General features: G+C 37.2%; 1 protein-coding gene and 1 long non-coding RNA gene across 3 annotated transcripts in view; one reads left to right on the top strand and one right to left on the bottom strand.

The window, feature by feature from the left end:
• LGR5 (leucine rich repeat containing G protein-coupled receptor 5) overlaps nt 1–13,854 on the top strand; it is a 78,300-nt gene that overhangs the window by 40,998 nt on the left and 23,448 nt on the right. The window lies entirely within an intron of this gene.
• LOC148112830 (uncharacterized) lies at nt 3,510–9,272 on the bottom strand. Its single transcript, XR_015728955.1, has 3 exons — nt 9,134–9,272; nt 4,490–4,750; nt 3,510–3,635 (listed from the first exon to the last, which is right to left on the bottom strand). It is a non-coding gene; the product is annotated as an uncharacterized LOC148112830 (long non-coding RNA).

Below are 13,854 nucleotides of genomic sequence, written 5' to 3'. Positions count from 1 at the left end.
TCTACAAAGAATTGTAATTGGTTATCGTATGTTTACTAGTCTGCTTATTGTCTTTTAACTAAAATGAAACATGGCTTAAAAAAGCATTCTAAAGCAACAAGCATACTTTCTTTGCTTTTGAGGTAATTTGTATGTTTTAAGACCATAATTTTTGTAATTTCTTCCAACAATAATAAATGTGTGTTCTTATAAACAAAAGACTTTCAGAAGGAGGGGGAGGAAACATACCAGTTGTAGCAGCACCCTTTGTCTTGGTGTGCACCATTTATGCATGTACAAAAAAGAGTAGTGCTGCTGTCACACTGCCACAACTGCCATCTTGACTGGGTTTTTTTACCTCCGAGGATACTGCAACTTACTTTCATTTCATTTCACATTTGAGTCATATTACTACATCACAGGAGTCTTATAACTTAGCAGAACATGAAAATATTAATGTATATTTAATGTTATTTAATGAAAATAAACATAATTTTAATGTCTAGTATTGTTTTCAGTATTATTTTCTTCTGCCTGCCTAGCTCTGTTCCATCTTCATCTAAAAGCCTTCTTCAGGCTGTATTAACATACTATCAAAAAAGAGCCATAGTTATTATGGTAATTTTGTATTACGGTCACTGCCATAGTTTAGAGCATACCACCAGATTCCATAAGGATAGGTATAATCTTTAGTGGGTTTATGACACATCTTGTCTCTGCTTATACCAAATGACGGAATAAATAAACTTGGTTGGTTTTTTTTTGATTGCTACAGTCAAAGCAGAAGAAATCAAGATATATTGTACTTAAAATAAAATTTCCATCTATAAAATGAAAATATATGTTTTGCTTATTTGCGTCTAGTTAAATGCATAAAACTTTTGCTCATTAGTGGAAGAAATATTTATCAGACACAGGTAGCAAAATTTAATGACTCAGTTGATAGCTTCAGGGAGAGTTTTCTAAAACCTGCTTAACTCCTTCCTCCTTCCCCCCAAAAGCCACCTTGACTCCAGGTTGTAGAGTAGAGGAACAGAAGCAAAAAGGAAAGAAAATTTTTCTGCAGCTTTCCCTCTTGAATTGGGAAAAAACCTTCATCTTCAAGCTACCCTACAGTAGAAATTTGTGCAACAAAATGGGCCTTTGCAAGCTTTAGCTGTCTGTCTGATTGCCTGTAGAAGGCAGTCTACAGTCTCTAGCCTTTAAGTCCTATCTGGGCTCTACAGAAATTTAGACAGACACTTAAAGCTTACAAAGACCTAGCATCCTCCATTTTGTTGCACAAGTTTCTACAGTATCGTAGTCAGCTAATTTTGGGAGGTGAAGGGTTTTTTTTTCCAAGTTCAAAGGAAAAGTTGCAGAAAGATCTTCTTTCCTTTTATTGTTCAACACATTGCTTAACACATTGTAAGCCGCCCTAAGTCTCTGGAGAAGGGCGGCATATAAATTGAACCAATAAACAATAAATAAATAAAACCTATGCAGAGGCAGGAGAGGCTTGTAGCCTCCTGATGATCAGCTGATCAGCGACCAGCTGATGGGCACAGAAAGCTGTGATAGCAGTCACCATTTGCGCAAGGAATTGTTGGGACCCTGAAGGTGACAGCTGCTTCCAGAAAGGGTGAGGAGCAGTCCCATCAGGGTGGGAGAGAGAGAAGAGAGGTAGGAGGGCACTGGAGAATCCCCAAAATAAGGATGAATGTCCACAAGGCCACTAAAACTTACATAATTTTGAAACAGAGTAGTATGTAGTTTTGGAGTGTTGGTCATAACTTTGAACTATCATTAAGAGGCCTGTCATTTCTCAAGAACTATCTGTACAGTACATTATTTTGGACAATACAAAAGTGGCAGTTAGACCTTAAATGTCAGCTGAGAACAACTTCTCTTTTGAAAAGACAAACTATCATTATTACATACCAGTGTTTCCCTGAAAATAAGACTGGGTCTTATTTTCTTTTGGCCCCCAAAATAAGCATTAGTATTATGTTTTATTTTTTTCCCCATGTACAGGAAACCCACTTCTTTTACTTGCTCAGGGCAGGAGGCTGTGGCATGTGCCAGTGTCGCTGCTAAGAGGCAGGGGGGTGGAGATACCCCATGCGTCCCGTACTGGCTTACCTCAGGGCCCCCGCAGCCAGACACCCATGCCCCGACACCTGCTTTGCCTCACAATGGAAGCTCCACCAGCCCCATCCAAAAGGAACCCACGTGGTTGTCAGCCCACTTCTTCTGCTTGCTCATAGGTGCAATGGAGCAGGAAGCTAAGTGACATGATGGTGCTGCAGCCATGAGGTGAGGCGGGGGTGGAGTGCCCCATAGGCCTTGCACCAGCTTACCTTAGGGTCTCTGCAGTCAGGCAATCCATGTCCTGACACCTGCCTCGCCTCACGGCTATGGCACCAGCATACCACTTGGCCTCCTGCTCCATTGCAGCCACAAGCAAGCAGAAGAAATGGGCCGGCTGCTGGTGCTGCGGTCGTGATGCAGGTGTCAGGATATGGATGGCCTGGCTGCAGGGGCCCTGAGGTGAGCTGGTGAAGGGTGTGTGGGGCAGCTCAACCCCCTCGCCTCATGGCTGCAGCACTGTGAGCAATCCCTGCGCAGGCTCTTAAGTAGGGCTTATTTTGGGGGGTAGGGTTTATGTTAGGCACCTATAAAAAACATGCTTGGGCTTATTTTCGGGATAGGTCTTATTTTGGGGGAAAACATTGCAATGCTGTACTCCAATAAATCTGTATTTTTAAATCCTAGATACCACATTCATATCTAGTATTAAAATACTGACTAACTGTACTAACTGTTCAGGGATATATTTTATTAAGCTATAGAATATATGGTCAAAACATGCACCGTATATTATTAAAATTATGCTGTATTATATTCTTTAAACTGCATGACTTTTTCTTGAATGACCTGGGCATTTTAAGTGAGTTTGTGAAAAATTTCATGTAATATTCCCTTTTATATGCTATCCTTTTGAGGTAGGTAAAATGAGGACCTGGATTGTAGGGGCAGTAAGCTGACTTTGTATATATAAAAAAAGAACACCGCTTAGGGGGAGCCGAAAGCCCTACTAAGCAGGTATATACAAAAGTATGAAAGCTATTGCTTAACACATTGTAAGCCGCCCTGAGCCTCTGGAGAAGGGCGGCATATAAATTGAACCAATAAACAATAAATAAATAAATTTATAAAACAAAATAAAATATTTTTGGATTCTTAGATTGCTTGTCTTTGGCTCATAACACAGCTTTTAAACTATCTGCATGTTAGCCATTTATTATAAATTACATATAATGTATTGTTTATGACTTAATGGTTTTAGTTTTGAAAGTGCCAAAACTTTGATCAACTCAGCTAAAATAAGGTTCCGTTTAATGCGTTAGAGATTGGCATGCCTTATTTACATTATGATAGGAAGCACAATCACTAATTAAATATTTTACTATCTACAAATAGAACAATGGCTCTTAAGAATAAAATGTTACAGATGAAAATACCTAACCTGATATCTGTAAATATGTGAGCTTGTTTATATGTCATTGTGTGATGTCATTGTGTCACTTACCATTGGTTAGTACTTACCATTAGCCCCGCCTTCTCTGTATATAAGTTCTTGCTCCTCCCAGATTAGTGCTTGTCTAATTGTGTTCCTGAGGAAGAAAAGAAATAAATATTACTATTACAAGAAAGCCTACAGTCTCTTATATATGGGCCTAACCAGGATAACCAAACTAGCAACAAATTGGTAGCAAGAGGATGGTTTGGTAGGCCCAACCGAACATAAAGATGCAAGACTCACATAACGACAAAAGAAGACCTGCCACCAGATACATAACGAAAAGAATGGCAGCTCAACTAACTCCTGACAAATATACACCACTTGAAAATATTAAGAAACAAACGCAATTACAAGAAAATGAACTGCTAACACCAAACAAAGAAGATGAGGTAAAAAGAAAAATACTAGAATTAATAGAAACAACTACAGCTGAATCAAATCTGCTTGTGAAAATCCGCAGCATAATAAACGACCACGGAACAGCAGCAGATAACGAAAATAACAAACAAGAAAACTGCAAGGTAAGAAATTCAACCCCTGACTTCAAAAATGACACCAAAGATGGCGACAGCTTCCCGCCTTTTTCATGGCAGCCATCTTACCCACCTAATACCTCTAAAATGCCTGACCAATTACTAAAAGAATTCCAAACCTCAAACTACGAAATAAAAAACAAAACCTACCAAGAAGATGATTACCCGAGTCCAAAAACAAATAAAAAACAATTATTTAAACAAAACAAAGCTCAACCTACTGAAGTAGAAATAGACAATGCTATACAGGTGCTAACTGCAGCACTCGGGACTAAACTAACAATACCAAACAAACAACCAGAAAATGAAATAGAAAATTCTAAACTACCATCTACCAAAGGCCAAAAAGAAATAGACTGTCTAAAGAAAGGCCTAGCCACCCGAAGAAAGACAAGCTGGCAATCATACTTACCTACTGAAGAGCAGCTCCCTGAACAACCCGGCTCCATTGGCAATGGCGGCCCGCCTCAAGCTCCACTTACTGACGACCTCAGAGAAGACTCCCCGATGAGCAGAGCAGCACCCCAGGCATTCTTCAGTCACCAGAGGCCCTCCGGAAACAAAGCAGAGCAACAGAAGGCCGTCTGGGACTTCACCCCAGGAGCTGCAGACACAGGAACCTCCCTCATCGACTGCTGGAGAAAAATGAGGACTGAGCATGCCCAGAACGAGCCTGCAAAGAAAGAAGAAGGAAACATAAATACAAGTCAGCGCAACATAGAGATAAGTAAATACAGACATACATCTACCATACCCAGGCCTTATTGTGAGTATGCTAAGGTCTTAAATCATGGACAGCTACTAAACATGAATAACACCTCACTACACTCAGGGACAATACCTCCAGACTTTATAAAATTGAAATTAGATGGAAGCAACTTAATGGAATGGGATCAGTGTTTACAGATTGTATATATGAAAGAAAATGTTTTATTTTTTATTGATAACCCACCAAATAAGCCTTGGACCTATGAAATAGACTGCCTCCACCACAAAGCATACTATATGTTAATTGTTTCTATTTCCCCAAGTATACTCCCCAGTATAGAGCATAATTTAACTGTATTTGAAGTATATCAAAAATTATTCAGACTGTTCTATAGCAAAAATGTAACCACTACCACAAAAATCTCTAGGGAATTCTATTCTGCCAAACTAAAACATGATACATCCATGAGTGAGCATATCTTGAATTTAAACGCTGTAAGAGCAGACCTTATTCAAAGGGGAGAAACCATTTCTGACAACACCATGAAAAGCATTATAATTAACTCACTAGATCACAGCTGGGATAACTACATTACACTAATAGATAACCTAAGTATAGAGCAAATTACTTTAGAAAACCTTACCAATAAGCTTATTACTGAAGATAGACTTAGAAGAGAGCGATATACACAACAAAGAGAAGGTAGAAATCAAAGAAGGACTGATTTCAGGGCCAGAGACAGATACCCACATGAATGTCTCACATGTGGATCTGAAAGACATCAGAGTAGAGACTGTCCCAAGAATATAGGATACAGTGACTCATATAAACACAAGGATAGAAGAATACACTTTTTAGACAGAACCTCCCCAGATTACAGGTATAAGAGAAGAGAATCACCACACTCTAGAGAAAGACAAACATACAGAAATAACCCTAGAAAAAATAAGAAAGGATCACTATATGGAATAAGAAATAATAACACTTTGATATCTGATTCACTCAACACCTGGCTCATAGATTCAGGAGCCACATGCCATACAACTCATAATAGAGAAATATTAAGTAACTTCACTGAAAAGAAATATTATATTAAAGTAGCAAACCAAAATAGAGTCCTAGTGAGAGGAATAGGAGACACGCATATAAAAGGTATAGGAAAAATAGAGGGGGTACTATTTGTGCCCGAAATTCCAAATAACATATTGGCAACCCTAAAGTTAAGCATAGACAATGCAATAGAAACCACTTTCAGAGGTGGAAAGGTATTCATGACTAAGAACAACAGAAACATAGGTAAACTATTTACAAATGATGGACTAACATACCTACTGCCACAAGATAACGAACTAGTTTATGCAAACTATCAATTAAGAAACAAAAAACCAAATTCAGATAGCCATGATGAAAATAATGATAAGAATGCATCAAACACTGATACTAATATGTCTGAAAATTTAAACAATGGAAAACCTATTCACGATAATTGTAGTCACTTACTCCACAGAAAGCTAGGACACGCGAGCTTTCCAGTCATACGAAAAATGTTAGAGTGTTCCGAAGATTTAAAAATAAAGAACTGTAAAAATTACTTAGAATGCTCTGTATGCAATTCTTCCAAAATTAAAAACAAGCCAAAACCCAAAAAAGCCACTCGCACCACACAATCAACCTTTCAACTAATTCATATGGATGTAGTAGGCCCATTAAAACCTTCAATTAAATACAAAAAAAGATACTTCCTGACCATAGTCGATGACTATAGTAGATTTGGTTTTGTATACACCCTTAACCACAAAAGTGAGGTTTTCAAAAAATTTAAGGAGTTCTTTAAAATGGTAGAAACACAATACAATACCAAAATCAAACAAATAATGACTGACAGGGGGTCGGAATTCCTATCCAACGAATTTTCAACTTGGCTAAAATCACAAGGAATATTGCACTTTAAATCTTGTCCATTTTCCCCATTCCAAAATGGAGTCTCTGAAAGGAAGAATGGTTTGCTACAAACCATGGTTAAATGTGTGTTAGATGATGCTGGTTTAAACCAGTCATTCTGGGCTGAAGCCCTTAATTATTCCAATTACACTATAAATCGCTTATGGTCCAGTACAATCAATAAGACCCCATACGAACTCATGTATGGAAGGAAACCAAAAATTGGGCATTTACACGTATTTGGTGTATCTGCTGATGTATATGTGCCCTCACAGTTAAGGCGCAAAGGAGAGAAAGTATCCAAAAGACTGATATTTATGGGGTACGAATCAGGAACCAAGGGATATCGCTTCATTGATAAAAATAATCACTTCATTGTATCCAGATCTGCCGTGTTTCATGAACACATGAACTGGTCAAAATTACATCTCAATGAAATTTACCCAGAATCAAAAAATATTACACACACGCACGCAAAACATCACACATCAGATACGAACCCCAAATCCACATCTACTAACAGAATCAAATGCCCAGTAATAGTTAATGATGAATGGAAAAAAGGACACCCCACTTTGAAAGTAGATCAATTAACCGAAAAAGAAGCTAAGTATATGCATAGCGATGAACATCCCCAGAATAGGCCCATTAGATCCAATAGGGGCATAATTCCTAAAAGATTAGATGATTACGTACTGTCTATCCAAGCTAAACACCTGACTCCTAACACATATGATGACATACTTAAGCTACCCCTAGAAGAAAAAAGTAAGTGGGAGGAAGCAATGAAAAAAGAGATGGACAGTTTGAGAGAACTAAATGTATATACACCAACAGACCTGCCCACTGAGAAATCCCCTATTGGCACTAGGTGGATCTATAAAATCAAGGAACTAGAGGATGGTAAATTCCTATACAAAGCCAGGTTGGTGGCTCAAGGCTTTGCCCAAAGATTTCCGGATGACTATGAAGACACTTACTCCCCAACCGTTAGATCAGAAAGCGTGAAAACAGCACTAGTGTTAGCTTCTATCTTAAATCTGGAAGTATATCAATTTGACGTGCAGACAGCCTATCTGCACGCTGATCTAGATAAAGAAATTTATGTGAAAGCACCCCCAGGAAAGGATACAAAAAAGGGAGAAATTTGGCTATTAAACAAGAGCCTTTATGGACTAAAACAGTCCGGTAAGCGGTGGTATGAGTGCTTATCAAAGATACTTAAAAATATGGGTTTTGTAGCTACTTCATCTGATTTTTGTTTTTTCACAAAAAAAAATAATGATTCTATTGAATATGTTTTGATTTATGTTGATGATATATTGTATTTTGGACACGACAAAATTAAATGTGATAATTTCGCTGAACAACTAGGCAAAAATTTCAACTTAAAAATATTAGGAAAGGTAAATAAGTATCTAGGAGTCCAAATTGACAAAACAGATAAGGGGTTCAAATTATCTCAGAAAGACAAGATTATGGAACTCATACAAAAATGTAACTTAATTAATTCAAAAATTTGTGATACTCCTATGTCAACTGATTTTTATAGGAATGTGTATAATGATTACGAACCATTCAAGGATAACACGTTATATCGATCAATTATTGGGTCCTTATTATACATATCTAATTGGACCAGGCCTGATATCACCCTTGCTGTAAATTTGTTGTCAAGACATGTAAGCAATCCTAACACATACCACTGGGAAGGAATTAAGAGGATTCTAAAATATCTAAAGTCTAGCATTGATATGTGCTTATTCTTAGAACCATTCATTTCTGAAAAACCAACTTTGACCTGCTACGCTGATGCTGATTGGGCTACTGATTCAAAAACCAGAAAAAGTACTTCTGGATATGTTTTTCTTATAAATGGCTGTGCGGTGCACTGGTACACAGGCAAACAGAATTTAATTGCCACTTCCACAGCGGAAGCCGAATATGTTTGTTTATCCAAAGCGGTCAACAATCTAACTTGGTTCGATGACTTGTTAACCAATGTGTGGGATGAACCTGTTTATCCAATTATTATCAATGAGGACAATAAGGCAGCAATTGATATATCAGCTTCCGAAGCAATAGGTCAACGATCTCGACATATCGATATAAAATATAAACATGTAAGACAACTGTCAAGTATAGGATTTATTAAAGCTATCCATTGCAATACTAGTGAACAAATTGCTGATATCCTCACTAAGCCATTGCCAACCAAACAACATATGTATTTGACTTCCAAACTTGATGTGCATATATAATCTTAATAACCCACCATTAGTTAGGTATTTTAGAGGGGGATTTGTTACAGATGAAAATACCTAACCTGATATCTGTAAATATGTGTGCTTGTTTATATGTCATTGTGTGATGTCATTGTGTCACTTACCATTGGTTAGTACTTACCATTAGCCCCGCCTTCTCTGTATATAAGTTCTTGCTCCTCCCAGATTAGTGCTTGTCTAATTGTGTTCCTGAGGAAGAAAAGAAATAAATATTACTATTACAAGAAAGCCTACAGTCTCTTATATATGGGCCTAACCAGGATAACCAAACTAGCAACATAAAATAAAAGATCAGATAGACAGGAAACATTTGTGGCAATAGATTTTGAGAATACTTTATAAACCCTTTAACTGAGTTATGTATTCTGTAATATATTCTACTATAACTTCTTAGCTTGGTATTTTGAAAATTAACTGCTGGATTTGAATAAAATGTAACTTTATTATATTTTTATCGATGTACAGTTTATATTTGTCATATACTGGTTTTTTAAATTTAAAAGATGAACATCATGAAAATGAATTTAAAACTGTTGTATACAGATCTAAACTTTTTCTTGAGTTTTTTTAGATTTGAAGGCAAACAATTTAAAATCTATAAATACTTCATGTCATGTATAAGGAATTCTGAACTAAGATCCTAATTCAGATAATATTAGCTAATTTAGGAGAGTGATCAAATTTGAATATAGTGGGGCTTTTGCGTAAAAGTTCTTTAAAACAGGAACCAGTTTGATATAGTGGCAAGGCATCAGGCTGAAAACTGGAAGACTGTTCTGGTCCTGTCTTGGGCAAAAGTACAGCTGAGTAACCTTGAGCCAGTCACACACTATCAGCTCTAAGAAGCAGGCAATGGAAAACCACTTCAGAAATCTTGCTGAGACAATTGCAGGTTAGTTGTTTACCCAGGTCCTTCTCTAGTTCAGAGGGAGAGTGCTCTTGCAATTAAACTAAGAAATAGTGCTTGAAATATATGGGTTTCTATGTGATATATTCTCTGTCATTCTACTTGTAGCAGAAAGCTACCTGTTTGAAGGGCTATTTAGTCCAAGTCCAGTTTTAAGTAACAGCTGTAAGAAGGGAGCATTTTTAGCAACTGTTTGGTAACTAAGGCATACTGTTTTCCAATACAACTGGATGCCCATTATATATCTTTCTGAGGAAGCACACTCAGTTGTTAATCAATGAAACTCTGAAGAGCAACTCGGAGCGATGTTTATGTGTTAGTTAAATGGATGACCAGTAGGAAAGTGTAGAAAATAGGGCAGATGATAGAAATATCTAAGAACTATTAACTAGATAAAAGGTACTGAAAAACTTTTTAAGTGAACCGGTAGCAAAGGTAAGTGAAACCTACCCCTGGAAGGTCGGGTCTGATTTTCTTTTGACCCCTGAAAAAACGGCTAGGCCTTCTTTTTGGAGGGTTCTAATTATTGACTCACCTCATGGTGGTAACACCAACAGCCCCGCCCAGCAGGAGCCCGCTACTGGCCCACTTCTGCGGCCACTTGCCACCACTCTCACACATCGCCCTGGCCTCTGTTTTGCCTTCAGATGTCTACCAGAAGGCATCTGCAGCTGATAACAGAGCTCCGGATTGATCCGGAGCTCTGTTATTGGCTGCAGATGCTTTCCGGAAAGCCTTCGGCAGCCGATAATAGAATTCTGGACCGATCCGGAGCTCTGTTATCAACTGCAGATAACAGACACCGGCAGGCATCTGAAGGCAAAACGGAGGCCACAGCGATGCTTGTGAGTGGCGGCAAGCGGCCGCAGAAGAAGGCGAGGCAGGTGTCAGGGTGGGTGAGGCCTGGTAAGTAGGGCAGCTCCACCGACCCATCCCCACCTTAGCTTATTTTTTACCTGTGTGCCTCATCCCACTCCTTGCATCCTGGGGTGAGCGGGATCTTAATTAGGGCTAATTTTGTGGGTAGGGCTTAATTTGATCGCATGAGCTCAAAAACGTGATAGGGCTTCTTTTCAAGATGGGTTGTCTTTTTGGAGAAACACAGTATACTTCCAAGCTGAATATTTTATTGTTTCACAGATCTTGCCAAACTGAGGATTCTACTATCTACATCTATAACCCAGTAAACTATTAGAGAAGGGCTGTCTTCATCCTCGTTGTCTCATACATAATATTTGGACTAAGTTGCTTCTTACCTTCCCACCCCCTCTCACCTGGGAATCCACCTCCTCACTACATTCCATCACATCATGATCTTCCTGCAGATCTTCCTGTTGGAGTCTACCTGCTGGAATGTGTGACAGTATTACAACCACAAAAGAAAAAATATCAGTGAAAAGGACAGTTGCAAAGGAAGCAGCAGCAGCTCCTCTTCCCACTTCAAGTAGCCATAGCTTTAGTCAACTTGGGCTGATTTTGGAGTCAGAATATCATGGCCATCATTTAAAAACAAATAATTACATGGTAGAAATTATAATATACCTTGAAGATGCTAACCATAAATTTCTGCTTATAATCACTGTTCCCCAGAGGAACTTATCAGAGGCATCATGTCTGAAAAAGCCAGTAATCTAGGGATACACTGGAACAAGTTCATGCAAGATGCAGGCATTCCTTAATTTATTATCTAATTTTATATTATAAAATTGATTTTTTAAAATAATTCAATAGATGCTATAGATTATGCCATTATTATTTTCCCCAAATATATTGTGTGGACTATATCTATGATCATTGTAAATTGTATGAAGATATGGTAAAAGAAAGAGTGGCAAGATCTAGGTCATATACAAGGCAGTTGTTAATCTTGCTGGAGGAAGAAAAACATGTGAACTGATTAAAGAAGAAAACAAAACAAAACCAATAAAAGCTTTAATCAGTGTAACTGTCAAGCTAGTGCAACTCTAAAGTCCTTGGTTTAGACAGAAACATCACACAGAAAAGAAATTTATTTCTGACTAAACATAAAGAACCCCACATTTTCTTTTTAAGTATATTTTATTTGAAAGCGCAGCACAAAATATGTTCCTTTATTTGAAAGGAAAGATTCAGGCTGGGTATTTCTAAACATTTCCAGCTTTTCCAATTTGTTGACAAAATGTGAATTATTTTGGAGCTATGTCCCTGTGGTTTGTCATGTCAGTTATTATATTGAAAAATTACTTATAAAAAGGCTTTGACACTGAACTTTACAAATTTGTTCCAACTGACCTTATCTTAGTTATTTGCCATTCTAGCACATTGTTATTTGCCTTGTGCAATACTAGAAAAACTGTAGCAAAAGACCTAGCATTTTATGTGCTTACAAATAAAGAATCTGCTTTAAATAAAGAAATCAACATTCTTATCTCAAAGTCCATTTTCTCTCAGATATATAAGGTTTGCTTTCTGCAGAATTCCTCATGCGTCATGTATTTTTCTTTTTAATTCAGTGAAAATGAACATTTAAACATATTTGTAAATTATCCTTTTCTCTGCAAAGTTTAAGCTAACAAAATTAATCTATAATTTCTAAATCTTCAGAATTTTATCTAAACTAATATTGTGGTTATATTGTCAATCAATCACTGTCCCCCAGACATCTTCACTCTCTTTCTATTGTTACTTTTCTTTGCTTTTCTTCCTTTAATTTTTTACTTTGAAGGAAAGAAATGTGAACTTTAGTTTCTCAATTTTTAATTGATCCAATTTCAACTTTGTTTACCCTTTAATTCAAAACTACAATAATTATTGCTAACAATAATAGCATAATAAATATTGTTCATAAATGTATTTATACATAAAATGGGCTTTTGGTGGAACATCACCTTTACTTTTCATGAAATAGTCTAACCAATATATTCACCTGATCTGGTTAAATGGACTATAATGCCAATGGATAAAGGTAAAAATTCCCCTCGCACATATGTGCTAGTTGTTCCCAACTCTAGAGGATGGTACTCATCTCCATTTCAAAGCCAAAGAGCCAGTGCTGTCTGAAGACGTCTCCGTGGTCATGTGGCCGGCATGACTAAAAGCCAAAGGCTCATGGAACACTGTTACCTTCCCACCAAAGGTGGTTCCTATTTTTCTACTTATATTTTTTATGTGCTTTCGAACTGCTAGAAGCTGGGACAAGTAACAGGAGCTCACCCCGTTACACGGCACTAGGGATTTGAACAGCTGAACTGCCGACCTTTTGATCAACAAGCTCAGTGTCTTAGATAATGCCAATACAGGATTGGAATTCCTGAGCTTGTCTTTATCCTGTACAATAGTGCAGGAAGTTTTTTTGTAAATAATGCAAAATAGCAAAAGACACTAAATTTTGAATGACAAAGCAATGGGACCTGAACATATCATGCCAAATTCTATGTTTCTGTTCTGCTAAAGTGTTTGTGTCATCTGCTTCCTATATTACAGTACTGAGAAGTTACAGCTCCCTTAATGACTGAATTGTGCAAAAGAATATATACACTCAACCTTTGTGGTTTGTGCTATATGTTTATTTTAAATTTTGTAGACTTCTGAAGCAACATATTAACTTCGTCTTACAGCATAATCCATATCCATAGATGGTTTCATGTTGGATGATGCATTAGGATGCAAACATCAATTACTGATACATATAATATAAAAAAGCCATTATATCCACAGTTGGCTAGGTTCATTCACCATATTAAACCAATATATATTTGTGGTTTATCATGTCATATGAAGCCAGCCTTTTTGGTTTGATTCATGGAGCAGAATATTATATGAACTCAATAAGTTATAGTTTATGAGTGAATCATGGTTAAACAAACCATGTCCTAATACAATGAATATACCAAATCTATAAAATACAGTGAGAATGACTACAGAATTAAAAAGAAGTTACAGAAATAGAAATGTAT

Source organism: Pantherophis guttatus, chromosome 7, assembly GCF_059756535.1.
Source record: "Pantherophis guttatus breed Tessera chromosome 7, ASM5975653v1, whole genome shotgun sequence".
Lineage (NCBI taxonomy): Eukaryota > Metazoa > Chordata > Lepidosauria > Squamata > Colubridae > Pantherophis > Pantherophis guttatus.
This window is presented reverse-complemented; position numbering and strand designations above follow the sequence as displayed.